The sequence below is a fragment of the Protomyctophum bolini genome (assembly GCF_963924005.1).
Source record: "Protomyctophum bolini genome assembly, chromosome: 21".
In the NCBI taxonomy this organism is placed as follows: Eukaryota; Metazoa; Chordata; class Actinopteri; order Myctophiformes; family Myctophidae; genus Protomyctophum; species Protomyctophum bolini.
Genome location: NC_137882.1, coordinates 599,183 through 613,770, shown reverse-complemented (window position 1 = coordinate 613,770; position 14,588 = coordinate 599,183).

Below are 14,588 nucleotides of genomic sequence, written 5' to 3'. Positions count from 1 at the left end.
ATATAGAGATATTTAACACTAAATATAATTTGGATTTAGTTTTTTATATAGTAGGTCTTTAGTGGTTAATGGTATACATGTGATCTGTGTCTCCACAGGTGACTTCTTTCCAGTCACAGTGGTTGAGACAGCCTGCTGTCGTTGGGCTGGGACTGCAGGGAAGCCAGCCCAGCTGGCGTCCATCGCCAGCTTCAGTAGAAGTGACGTCCATGAATGCCACGGAGTTCTGGTGGAGCCCCAGTATGTGTTAACTACTGCACATTGCATTAGGTAAGTAACAGTATGTGGTAACTACTGCACATTGCATTAGGTATAAGTAACAGTATGTGTTAACTACTGCACATTGCATTAGGTATAAGTAACAGTATGTGGTAACTACTGCACATTGCATTAGGTATAAGTAACAGTATGTGTTAACTACTGCACATTGCATTAGGTAAGTAACAGTATGTGTTAACTACTGCACATTGCATTAGGTAAGTAACAGTATGTGTTAACTACTGCACATTGCATTAGGTATAAGTAACAGTATGTGTTAACTACTGCACATTGCATTAGGTATAAGTAACAGTATGTGTTAACTACTGCACATTGCATTAGGTATAAGTAACAGTATGTGTTAACTACTGCACATTGCATTAGGTAAGTAACAGTATGTGTTAACTACTGCACATTGCATTAGGTATAAGTAACAGTATGTGTTAACTACTGCACATTGCATTAGGCAAGTATAACAAGCCGTTATTATATCCTTTTACACTCTCAGCCCTAAAGTGCTCATGCATGTGCAAAGAGATGGAGAGAGAGGAGGGAGGGAGAGGGAGAGAGAGAGAGAGAGAGAGAGAGAGAGAGAGAGAGAGAGAGAGGAGGGAGGGAGAGAGAGAGAGAGAGAGGGAGAGAGAGAGAGACAGAGGAGGGAGGGAGAGGGAGAGAGAGAGAGAGAGAGAGAGAGAGAGAGAGAGAGAGAGAGAGAGAGAGAGAGAGAGAGAGAGAGAGAGAGAGAGAGAGAGAGAGAGAGAGAGAGAGACAGAGAGAGAGACAGAGAGAGAGACAGAGGAGGGAGGGAGAGGGAGAGAGAGAAAGAGAGAGAGAGAGGTAGAGAGAGAGAGCATAGCACTGTGCAGAGCTCACCTATGTCTCTCTCCCATGCAGGAATAACACAGAGGAGAGAGAGGGAGAGAGAGAGAGAGAGAGAGAGAGAGAGGGAGAGAGAGAGAGGTAGAGAGACAGAGCATAGCACTGTGCAGAGCTCACCTATGTCTCTCGTCCATGCAGGAATAACACAGCAGCCTCCTTGAAGGTAATCGTGGGGCGGTCCGACCTGGATGGCCAAGGGGGCGTGGCCAGGAACATCAGTGACTTCAGGATCAACCCAAAGTGGGATCCAGAGAATTCAAAGTAGGGACGTTGTTGTGAACGACTGAAAAAGATCACAGTATAGATTATTGTCCTAGTGTTTAATAACTAATACTGGATCATTGTGACTCATCCCTGACAGGGTTTGGGCGTACGACGAGGCGGTGGTCAAACTGGACCGACCCGTGGAGAACATCAAGCCCGTGTGTTTAGCAGGCCGGGGCAGCGTCTTCCTGAACGGCACGCCAGCAACTGTGTACGGCTGGGATACATCAGGTAGGCACGGCATGGGGACCCCCAGAGATGGCACTCTGCCCGGGGACCCCCAGAGATGGCACCCTGCCCGGGGACCCCCAGAGATGGCACCCTGCCCGGGGACCCCCAGAGATGGCACCCTGCCCGGGGACCCCCAGAGATGGCACCCTGCCCGGCGACCACAGATAATCACATTTGGACTAATCTTCTTGCTGCGAGACTGAGGTCTAGCCAACACCAACTCGGGATTCCTGGATCGCTGTCCTCTCCAACATCAGGTTCTTGAGCTCTGCAGTGTTGTCAGCCAAGCTGTCGCGCCGCAGCACGTCTACATTAGGTGGTACGCTTCTTTCCCCTCCTGGCTTTGCCCTGGGTTGGCTCCCATATAGGGTCAATTTACTTGCCTCAAGTTCTGGGTGCCTGACGCAGTGCCCTGCCAGCCTCATCCTTCTCTCTCTGACTTTGTTCGTGACGCGTGGTAGGTCCCCATGGCATAGAGGTCCACATTTCTGATGCGATCCGTCCATGTGACACCTAGTGCCATTCGTAGCATTCTTGTGTAGACTCCATCCAGGGCTTTTTCCTGTTGTACTGTGAGGGTCCATGTCTCGGCCCCATACAGCAGTACTGACTCCACTGTGAGGGTCCATGTCTCGACCCCATACAGCAGTACTGACTCCACTGTGAGGGTCCATGTCTCGGCTCCATACAGCAGTACTGACTCCACTGTGAGGGTCCATGTCTCGGGCCCATACAGCAGTACTGACTCCACTGTGAGGGTCCATGTCTCGGCCCCATACAGCAGTACTGACTCCACTGTGAGGGTCCATGTCTCGGCCCCATACAGCAGTACTGACTCCACTGTGAGGGTCCATGTCTCGGCCCCATACAACAGTACTGACTCCACAGTGAGGGTCCATGTCTCGGCCCCATACAGCAGTACTGACTCCACTGTGAGGGTCCATGTCTCGGCCCCATATACAGCAGTACTGACTCCACTGTGAGGGTCCATGTCTCGGCCCCATACAGCAGTACTGACTCCACTGTGAGGGTCCATGTCTCGGCCCCATACAGCAGTACTGACTCCACTGTGAGGGTCCATGTCTCGGCTCCATACAGCAGTACTGACTCCACTGTGAGGGTCCATGTCTCGGCTCCATACAGCAGTACTGACTCCACTGTGAGGGTCCATGTCTCGGCCCCATACAGCAGTACTGACTCCACTGTGAGGGTCCATGTCTCGGCCCCATACAGCAGTACTGACTCCACTGTGAGGGTCCATGTCTCGGCCCCATACAGCAGTACTGACTCCACTGTGAGGGTCCATGTCTCGGCCCCATACAGCAGTACTGACTCCACTGTGAGGGTCCATGTCTCGGCTCCATACAGCAGTACTGACTCCACTGTGAGGGTCCATGTCTCAGCCCCATACAGCAATACTGACTCCACTGTGAGGGTCCATGTCTCGGCCCCATACAGCAGTACTGACTACACAGTAGCTATGAACAGCCGCCTCTTAAAGGAGAATTCCATACTAAAAGGCTTTCTTACCTTTCTTTGTAGTTGTTACGTCCCCACCAAAGAGGTCCAGGTGTTTTTTTGTGCAAAAGCTCCTTATTGGCTATTTCCCCTACCATAAGCCCTCAATGAATTGCATTGAATTGGAATTGAATGGGGCTATGAGGTGTTGTGCTAATTTGCTTATTTCCATTGCTCAAAATTATAATTTCTTTGTATATATCCTCTCTTCATAATGTAAATAATATCCCAAGCGGCACACTTTACTACTTCTTTCGATGGAAATCCATCGGTCCAATGGGGTTCCGTTTGTTTGTTAACCAACTGAGAGATAATGGTTCTGTTCTGCATTGTGTGTATTTTTAGGAGACCCATCAGCACCCAGAACGCTCCAGGCGGTCAACCTGACGCTAAACGACCACGGCCAATGTAAGCAGAAATACCTTGGAAAGGTGACGGACGACATGATCTGTGCTGGAAATGACGGCGGCGGACGGAACATCTGCCAGGTGAGAACTCACATCCACACCTTCATGGACATCAGAACATCTGCCAGGTTAGAACTCCATTCACACCTTCATGGACATCAGAACATCTGCCAGGTGAGAACTCCATCCACACCTTCATGGACATCAGAACATCTGCCAGGTGAGAACTCCATCCACACCTTCATGGACATCAGAACATCTGCCAGGTTAGAACTCCATCCACACCTTCATGGACATCAGAACATCTGCCATAGGGAGAGAAAATAGGACGTAAAATGTTAAAAAATGTCACTGGTAGACTGGTGGCGTCTTTAACAGTATAGGCTACACACACACCCCTCCTCTGACAGGGAAATGGTGCCACCTTTTATTTCCTATAAACGTAATGTTGCGGCGGTTTATAGGCCGCCGCGAGGAGCTAAACATGAGAGTAAAAAGAGACGCTTGTATGACGCGCACGCAATGAATTCAGGTCCATTCCAGCTGTAGGTTTTACCGTTTATTCTCGTCACCACACGTAAGTCACAACAGTTCCCAGGCTTTAGCGATGACTGAACGTGGTTGTTAAGGTGAATAAAAGGTGCGATTGATACGGTCAACAGAATTGTCTTCTCCCACGCTCACCTCCTCTCTCTATCCAACTTCCCTCACCGTAGTGACAGGTAACACCATGAAAACTAGAGTGGCAGCGCCCCAGCCCCCGTGACACGCCCACTACCTAAGCAGTGCCCATTAAAGTGACATACCTTATACGTCAATCATCATAGCACACACACACACACTGCTGTCACATCCTACTTAAGGCCTATTCATAGTCTGAATTTTCGGTGGTAAGGTGCGCTTAAGGTGCTCACCACCGCTCCGGTGGTGAGCGGACCACCGGAACTGAAATAACGTTGCGCGGTGGTGAGTAAAAACAGAGAGAAGGGCTGGAGCGGTGGCGGTGGTTTGCTCTTCACCGCGGCTCGTGACGTCATGTTGTAGTTCGGTGGTCACCTAACCACCGAAAATCCAGACTATGAATGAGCCTTTAGCCTCGGAAACCCAGACGTTTCATACTGAACAATGCTGTACTGCTTGTGTCTCATCAGGATGACTCTGGAGCTCCCCTGCTGGTGAAAGACGGCGATGACCACATCCTGTTGGGATCCAACATCAGAGGGCCGCGTGATTGTGCTGCTCAGAACAGTCCAGGAGTTTACTGGACCCACAACGAAACGTTCGTCAATGACGCCATTGAACGTACGCGTGTGTCCATGTTTTGACGTCCTGCATGCTGGCACGTTTGTGTGTGTGTGGGTGTGTGTGTGTGTGTGTGTGTGTGTGTGTGTGTGTGTGTGTGTGTGTGTGTGTGTGTGTGTGTGTGTGTGTGTGTGTGTGTGTGCGTGTGTGTGTGACGTGTGTGTGTGTGCGTGTGTGTGTGTGACGTGTGCATGCGTGTGCATCTTAGACACTTAAAGTCCTTTATACTGAGTTGAGTCTTTATGTATTTAGCTGTTATTCACAGAGATGGTGTTACTTTCATCCCATGTAGAGATGAGGGATCCGATCCAGTGTGGGATTAGGAATGTTCCAGATGTACGTGTTGAAAACGGACAGGTTTCTGCGCCCCATTCTTCACCGTGGATGGCTTACGTTGAGGTAATTATACTTTATACAACAGGACAGCCAGAGGCTCAGGAGGAGAAGAGGTCATCTTGGAGTCAGAAGGTTCCCGGTTCGATCCCCGGCTCCTCCTGGCTGCGTGTCCGAGTGTCCGTGAGCACGCACAGAGGAAACCATGAAACCTTTTTCTTCCTTCAAATAGAAGATCCCAAGAATCCCTACATTGATGCTAAATTAAATTCATATTTAAAAATAAAAGATCAATTAAAAGCAATGTTGTAGAAGTGGGTCTTGAGCTGAGCTTTAAAAATGTCTACAGAGGCTGCCTGTCGAAGGTACAGTGGGAGTTTGTTCCATGCCGTCGGCCCCTAGAAGCAAAAATCTGCTTCCCCATATTTTTTAGTTGCCATTTTTTAGGCAAAGCGAGCAGGCCAGCAGTGGAAGACCTTAGGGGGGCGGTTTGGGACATATTTAGGCAGGCAGTCATGTAGAAGTGCTTCATTTATGCTCCATTGTACGACGACGTCACACGGGAAAAAGAGACGGTCTACAAGCTCACCCAACCCTTTATTCTGTCTGTCTTTGATTCACACTTTACCTTTTTATCTTTCAGCGTCCCGATGGATCCTTTAAGGCGGGTGCTACCCTGATTCATGAGTCATTTGCTGTGACTGATTTCAAGGCCAGGTACTGTAATCCAAACATACATAACCATGAGATATAAGTAAACACAGTTTAGTATCACTCTGTCACTCTTTCAATCTGGACTCACTATTCTGGTCATCAGTCATTATAGGTCATGGTAAAAAGAAAAATATTAATAAAAATAAAGTAAATTTATAGAATCAGCCTCAGGTCTTAATGTGTTAAACCCTGTTTTCATTTAACCACATCTTAAAGCCTGCTCCTATTTTGGTATTAACTTGTGAAAATAACTACAAGTTCACAATGTGCCACAAGGTGTTGTCATCTTGTATCATAATACACAAACAAAGTATTTAGGGCTAAAGTGATTAAATATACGTTTTACAACGAACCCATGGCTATACTACATACAGTATAGACAAAATGTTAAATAGTTTTACTACTTTTTTATTAGGCTACTAATTGATAATGGAATTAAAATGTAATAATTATGTTTCTGTCCCCAGGGTTGGTGACTTTGTGTTCCTGGGTGTCCATAAACGTTCCAACACCTCAGATGGACGTCAGAGGATTGAAATAGAAAAGGTATGATCAATATGTCAGAACATATTACATAACTAACAGGTCTAAATGTAATCAGATGGTTTTATCAAGTCTGAGCCTGCAGTCTGAACTAAGTCTTTAGATACACAATATAGATCCATTAAAGATCATTATAGAGCTTTTTACTGATACATTATAATGTTTATTAGAATTATTAATGTATTATTCATCAATTAGTGTAGGAGCCGATCTACTAATAGGCCATCACATCATGTATGTGCCATCATGCCATGCCTAACACCCCTGTTAGTGTGCTTTGTCACCCCCTACAGACATGGCAGAAAGGACATAAATTACCTGGCCATCAGAGGGCCAGGTGTTGTTGATTGGAGGTTCACAGTTTTTTACGTCTGGTTTTTGTTCTGCACCTCCTTCTATTCTAAGTTACAGTTTATATGCTAAAAGTATCTTTATTTTTGTCTTCAACTTGGATCAAATAAATCTTTTGAGTTCAACTTTAACTCTTCGCCTGGACATTCCTCATTTCCCTTTTTTTGGTTTAAGTTTGCTGCACAAAGCCAGTCAGTTAGAAAAAGGTACTCTCAGTCAACCACCACAAGGACAAAAGGTCTCTACAATTGTAAAAAACTACCTTTCTGGAGTACAGGACTAATTGGACAACATGGATTCATGGAGTTTGGACAGATTGATTTCTGGATTGGAGAAGAGTGTGACTCAGTTTGGAGTGACATATGGACAACAGCAATGAAAATGTTTGAACAAGCAGCAAAGCATCACAGCCATTGGTGAGAAATACAATCGTATCGTATTGCAGGTTCTTCTCTTCTGTGTATTTGGTTGAATTTGAACACAGTTGAAAGAAGTACTACTGCTGGTCCATTGGGGACTATTGTTTGGATTTTGGCTGGTGTTGTGTGCACCCCTGCTGTGTATTCTTGCTGTGAATTACATGTTGGAAATGGAAAATGAGTGACACAAACGTCACAGACACAAACAGAATGGATCAGGAGGATCAAATGGAGGACACAAGGAGGAGGGTCAAGCTCTCAGCCAAAGCACTGGGTAATAAAATTGAAAAGAATCAGAAGGACCGCCACTCACATGTGAAACAAATGAAAGAGCTCACAAGAGAAATTAAAGGGCTAATGAAAGATGACGCAAATGCAAAGGATGTGCAAAGCACAATGGGGGAACTGATAAATGCGTACGAAAATGCAAAAGCAGTACACGATTCACTAATCCTATCAATTCCACAGGAGGAACTTGAAAATCAGAATGTGTGGTTTTCACGTGTTTCAAAACACCATAAAGATTTCATGGAGGATGTGAAACAGTGGTTTATTAAGCTTGGAATGTCAATGTATGAAATGTCAATGCATGAAATGAGTAATGTGGATGAAACTGGGCCAGTTACTGAATTTATGTATTCACCTGAAGAGGTGGAAATCAATGTTGGACATGTACGGCATATTGAAATACCTGCTAGACAGGAGGTGGAAATAAATGATGGGCAGCAGGAGACAATGCCACCTAATGCTCAAATGCACTCTGATCAGTCACAACAGGTAACTCAATCACAACAGGCAACATCTGAAACAGTTGACTTACAGGAAACGATTCAACCTGGTGACAGTGTATCAAATGCAAGCAAGAAAACAAAAGGTTCTAGTAGAGCTTCAAGTACAGCATCAGCACGATTGAAAGCTCAGGCAGAAATGGCTGGTCTCATTGCTCAGCAAAAAACGATAAAGGATAAACATGCCCTAGAGGTACAAATGGAGCAGCTAAGAAGACAAAAAGAACAGCTGGAGCTGGACACAAACATGGCTGCTAATATGGCAAAAATAAAGGTGCTAGATTCAAGGAGATCTGATGTTTCTATTACATCTAAAGTGACAGATGGGATGAGATCATATTTTGAGAAGAGACAGCAGGCAGCTGTTTCCACATCACATGCACAACCCACTCCAGGACAGGTCCCCTCACAACCCAGACAGGCACCAGCTCTAATTGCAACACCCACAGGTGGCGCCGTGGCTCCGGTCTATTCACTGACAGCAAACCCAATACCAGAGAGAGATGTTGGGGCATCAGCACCAGCAGGCATTGTCACAGGCAGAGCTGTGGATCCGGCCGTCCGGCCTCGCACTACAGCACCTGTGGCAAGCCAGATGGGTCCAGTTGAACAAGGCAACAATATCTATTCTGTCATGGAGAAACAAAACGAAATCACAGCCCTACTCATTCAACAACAATGTCTGTCTTCTATGCCCAAGAAGGAAATTCACATTTTTGATGGTGACCCACTTAAATATCATACCTTTATAAAATCCTTTGAACATAACATCGAAACTAAGAACCCAAATCCCACAGATTGTCTATATTATCTGGAACAGTATACCCAAGGACAACCAAGGGAACTCGTGAGGAGCTGCTTACACATGATGTCAGACCGAGGATACAGGAAGGCTAAGTCTCTACTGAAGGAGCATTTTGGCAACGAGCATAAAATCTCAACAGCCTATGTGGAGAAGGCTCTTTTATGGCCGTCAATAAAACCTGATGACACTACAGCTCTGCAAGCTTACAGTCTTTTCCTACGAGGATGTTGTAATGCCATGGAAGATGTCAACTATATGCACGAGCTTGATATGCCTTCTAATCTGTTGATCATCATTAAGAAGCTGCCTTACCGCCTAAGGGACAAATGGAGAAATATAGTATGTGACTTCCAGGAGAACCACAGCCGAAGAGCAAGCTTTAAGGACATTGTATTTTTTCTTGAAAAACAAGTCAGAATCATTACAGATCCCATCTTTGGTGACATTAAAGACGACCCAGTGAATAAAGACACAAGAAGGTCCAAGTCACAACCACACCCCAAAATAAAAGGAAGTATTTTTGCAACAACCGTGACGGCTGCAAAAGAAAAAGGAACCCAGGAAAAGAAAAGTCAGTTTTCTATAAAGAGATGCTTATTCTGCGAAGGAGAGCATGCACTAGAATTGTGCCCAGAGTTGGAAAAGAGGACACATAACGAAAAATTCACTTTTCTAAAAGAGAATGGAATATGTTTTGGCTGCATGTGCAAAGGACACATCAGTGCAACATGTAGACGAAGACTAAATTGCAGCATTTGCGGCCTAAGGCACCCCAAAATGCTACATATTTACAGAGACCCATCTGAAATGAAGGAAATCATCAAAGACAAAGCCATGGCGTCCGTGCTGACCAGCGGTCTTACTGGGGCCGGTGAAGACAACTGCAAACTTGCAATAGTGCCGGTTCAAATAAAGGCCAGGAAAGGGAACACAACAGTGTATACTTATGCATTCCTTGACCCAGGCAGCACGGCATCATTTTGTACAGAGGGGCTAATGGCTAGACTCAACCTCCAAGGAAGAAAAACTAACATCTTATTGAGAACTATGGGTCAGAAGAAAGTTATCGAAACACGCATTGTTTCAGGCCTAGAAGTGGCTGGACTGGACACCAATGACTTTTATATTCTTCCAGGCATTTACACACAGAAGGAAATGCCCGTAACTAGAGACAACATCATCAGAAAGGAGGATCTATCCAAATGGCCATATCTGAACAAAGTGCACATCCCTGTCATTGATGCTGAAGTGGAGTTGCTGATTGGAACAGACGCCCCAAAAGTCATGGAACCATTGGAGGTAATTAACAGCAAAGGAGATGGACCGTTTGCTGTGAGAACACATTTGGGGTGGATTGTCAATGGACCGCTTGGACATCATGATGGCACAGACACAACCTGCCATCCAACTGTCCAATGCAATAGAATTTCAATTGACAAAATAGAGCAGCTCTTGATCAGCCAATATAATCAAGACTTCAGTGAGAAGGCATCTGAGGATAAGCCTGAGATGTCAATGGAAGACAGGAAATTCATTAAATGTGCAAATAATAGTGTAACACTGAAAGATGGACACTATTATCTGGATTTGCCTTTCAGGAGAAACGACCTTACCATGTCAAATAATCGTTCAGTTGCAGAACAGCGCCTCCTAGGGCTGAAAAGGAAATTTGAAAAGAATGAACATTTCAAGAAAGAGTACATTAACTTTGTAGCTGATGTAATTGAAAAGGGCTATGCCGAAGTGATACCATCAGAGCAGCTCAAAAAGACAGACGGGAGAGTTTGGTACATTCCACATCACGGCGTGTATCACCCCAAAAAGAAAACATTAAGAGTTGTATTTGACTGCAGTGCATCCTACCAGGGAAAGACACTCAACTCTGAGCTGCTGCAAGGCCCTGATTTGACAAACAGCCTAATTGGAGTGCTTCTGAAATTTAGAAAGGAGCCTGTGGCCGTTATGGCAGATATCCGCTCAATGTTCCATCAAGTGAGGGTGTCTGCAAAGGACGTTGACTTTCTAAGATTTCTGTGGTGGCCTAATGGCGATGTCAGTAAAAGCCCAGTCGAACATCGCATGCTCGTTCACCTATTTGGAGCTACTTCGTCACCCAGCTGCTCAAGTTTTGCATTGAAAAGAACAGCAGAGGACAACAAGGCTCATTTCCACCCAGAAATAGAAAGCACCATTAATAATAACTTTTACGTCGATGATTGCTTGAAGTCAATGGCCACAGAACAGGATGCTATACAAATGGTTAAAAACCTGTCAAATGCCTGTCACATGGGAGGATTTCATCTCACAAAGTGGATGAGTAACAGCCGCACTGTGCTCTCCGCTATCCCCGAGGAAGACAGAGCCAAAGAAGTTAAAACATTGGACTTGGATAAAGAGGAGCTCCCCATGGAAAGGGCACTGGGACTACAGTGGAATGTCGAAAATGACACTTTTGTGTTCAAAATTACACTGAAAGAAAAGCCACTCACTCGAAGAGGAATGCTTTCTGTATTAAGTTCAGTTTATGATCCACTTGGATTTTTAGCCCCACTAACCCTTCCTGTAAAAAATATGCTCCAAGAACTATGCAAAGAAAAGTATGGATGGGATGAAAACATCCCACAAGCAACATCTAAAAAATGGACCGACTGGACATCTAGTCTGACAAAGCTGACCGATTTTAGCGTGCCTCGCTGCATCAAACCAAAAGACTTTGGCGAATCAACCAGCTCCCAATTACATCACTTTTCAGACTCCAGTGATGATGGATATGGCACCGTGAGCTACCTACGGATGAAAAACAGCAGAGGGGAAGTGTCAGTTTCATTTATGATGGGAAAAGGAAGAGTGGCTCCCTTGAAACAGATCACAGTACCCAGGATGGAGCTCACAGCTGCAGTACTATCAGTAAGAGTGGACAAAATGCTGAGGTCAGAACTACAACTGGAACTCGAGGATTCTGTCTTTTGGACAGATAGTCAGACGGTGTTGAAATACATTTCTAATGAAAAAACACGATTCCACACCTTTGTAGCCAATCGCATAGCTGCGATCCGGGCGAACACCAGCGCGTCACAGTGGAGGTATGTAAGCACAAATTTCAACCCAGCAGATCTCGCTTCCAGAGGCCTAAGTGCCAAGAAGTTTGTCGAATGCAAACGATGGATACAAGGTCCAACGTTTCTCATGAATTCTGAAAATGACTGGCCAGCTAACTACGTTGATTTACAGTTTAACCCAGTGGATGACCAAGAGGTCAAAAGAAAGGTTGTCTCATATACAACCAATGTTCAAAACACACAAAGCCCAACAGACCAGCTGCTATCTCACTTCTCAGACTGGCTGAGACTCAAGAAGGCAGTGGCTTGGTACTTGAAGTTTAAAGATGTTCTGAGAAAACTTGCAAGAAAGAGAAAGGAAATGGAACTCAAGGAAATTGGTGTAACTACACGTTGCCAAAGCAAAAATGTCGCTTCAAAAATGCACCCATTCAACTCCATTGTGAGCGGTCAGAACATCACTGTAGATGACATGGAAGAGGCTGAAAAAGTCATCATTGGAATTAGCCAGAGTCAAACATTCCCTGAAGAATTGGCAAAGTTGCAAATGGCGCCATCTTGTGTGCAAAAAGCAAGCTGCATATTCAAGTTGGATCCAGTGTTGGATAATGGCTTATTAAGAGTTGGTGGACGTCTCAACCGTGCAGCCATGCCCCAACAGGTAAAACATCCCATAATCCTGCACAAAAATCACCCAATCTCTACTCTGATACTACGTCACATACATGAGCGCACAGGCCACAGTGGAAGAAATCACATGATGTCTGAGCTTCGTAAGAAGTACTGGATCACAAATGCAAACTCAGCAGCAAGAAAGGTGATCACCAAGTGCACTGTGTGCAGACGTGTAGCAGGAAGGACCAAAGTACAGAAAATGGCAGACCTGCCCCAAGAACGACTAATCCCTGATCTGCCACCCTTTACAAATGTTGGAATGGATTACTTTGGACCAATCCAAGTAAAAAGAGCAAGAAGCCTTGTCAAGCGGTATGGAGTGATCTTTACCTGTATGACCAGTAGGGCAGTGCATTTAGAGATGGCATACTCCTTAGACACAGACTCTTGTGTACATGCCATTCGGAGATTCATATGTCGGAGAGGTCAAGTATCTCACATCCGTTCAGACAATGGCACTAATCTGGTTGGTGCAAATAAAGAACTACGTGAAGCCCTAATGAATCTGAACCAGGACAAACTGAGGAATTCTTTATTGAAAGATGGCATCAAGTGGACTTTCAACCCCCCATCAGCATCACACCACGGTGGAGTGTGGGAAAGGCTCATCAGAATGGTGAGAAAAGTCCTATTATCAGTTTTACACCAGCAAGTGCTCGATGATGAAGGCCTGTTTACCATCCTGTGTGAGGTAGAAGCTATTCTCAACAGTCGGCCCATCACCACCATGTCATCTGACCCACACGATCTGGAGGCACTGACACCCAGCCACATCCTGACCTTGAGGTCTAAACCCATTCTACCACCGGGGGTCTTTCAAAAGTCTGACATGTACCTCAAACGCCGATGGAGACAAGCTCAGTACATGGCTGACTTGTTTTGGAAAAGGTGGACCCAAGAATACTTGCCATTGTTGCAGGAGCGACAAAAATGGTCAAGTAAGAAGAAAAATATTCAGACGGGTGACATTGTTATGATTGTCGACTCGACAGCACCCCGAGGGTCATGGATTCTGGGAAGAGTGATGGAAACCAGGCCAGATGCCAAAGGCCTAGTTCGTTCTGTAAAGATCAAGACCCAAACCAGTGTTCTTGAACGACCCATCACAAAACTATGTCTGCTGCTTGAAGACGACTCCTGTCCCCAGTAGACATTTTTAAGTTAAGTCATTTTCTATTTTGACACAATATGAAGAATGTGTTGAATATAACTAAACGGCTCCATTCATTATTTTGTATTGATAATTGTATTTAGTTATACACGCCATACAATTGGGGCCGGTGTGTAGGAGCCGATCTACTAATAGGCCATCACATCATGTATGTGCCATCATGCCATGCCTAACACCCCTGTTAGTGTGCTTTGTCACCCCCTACAGACATGGCAGAAAGGACATAAATTACCTGGCCATCAGAGGGCCAGGTGTTGTTGATTGGAGGTTCACAGTTTTTTACGTCTGGTTTTTGTTCTGCACCTCCTTCTATTCTAAGTTACAGTTTATATGCTAAAAGTATCTTTATTTTTGTCTTCAACTTGGATCAAATAAATCTTTTGAGTTCAACTTTAACTCTTCGCCTGGACATTCCTCATTTCCCTTTTTTTGGTTTAAGTTTGCTGCACAAAGCCAGTCAGTTGGAAAAAGGTACTCTCAGTCAACCACCACAAGGACAAAAGGTCTCTACAATTAGTATGGACAAGTGTTTTAGCTGCTAGAGATAAAACATTAAGACCCAGTCCTCACCCCCTCTCTGATGTCATTTCCTGTCTCTCTACACTTGAAAATATAATAACTTCAAAATGAGAGGTGGAAGTTATACACATCACCTTACAGTGTTACTGAAATGAAAGTTGTGTTTGAGAACTGAGTGTCCTTCTGTTCAGTCAAACATTCCACAATGTGTTAAAATCCTTTGAACATAGATCTACAATCTGAGCTTTCTTGAAAATATTTGGAAAACAGGGTTTATGTGGTTGATCTAAACGTGTGTCTGTAATTTCTCTGGTAGGTCCTCACGCACCCCAACTTCACCTGGGCCAACTAT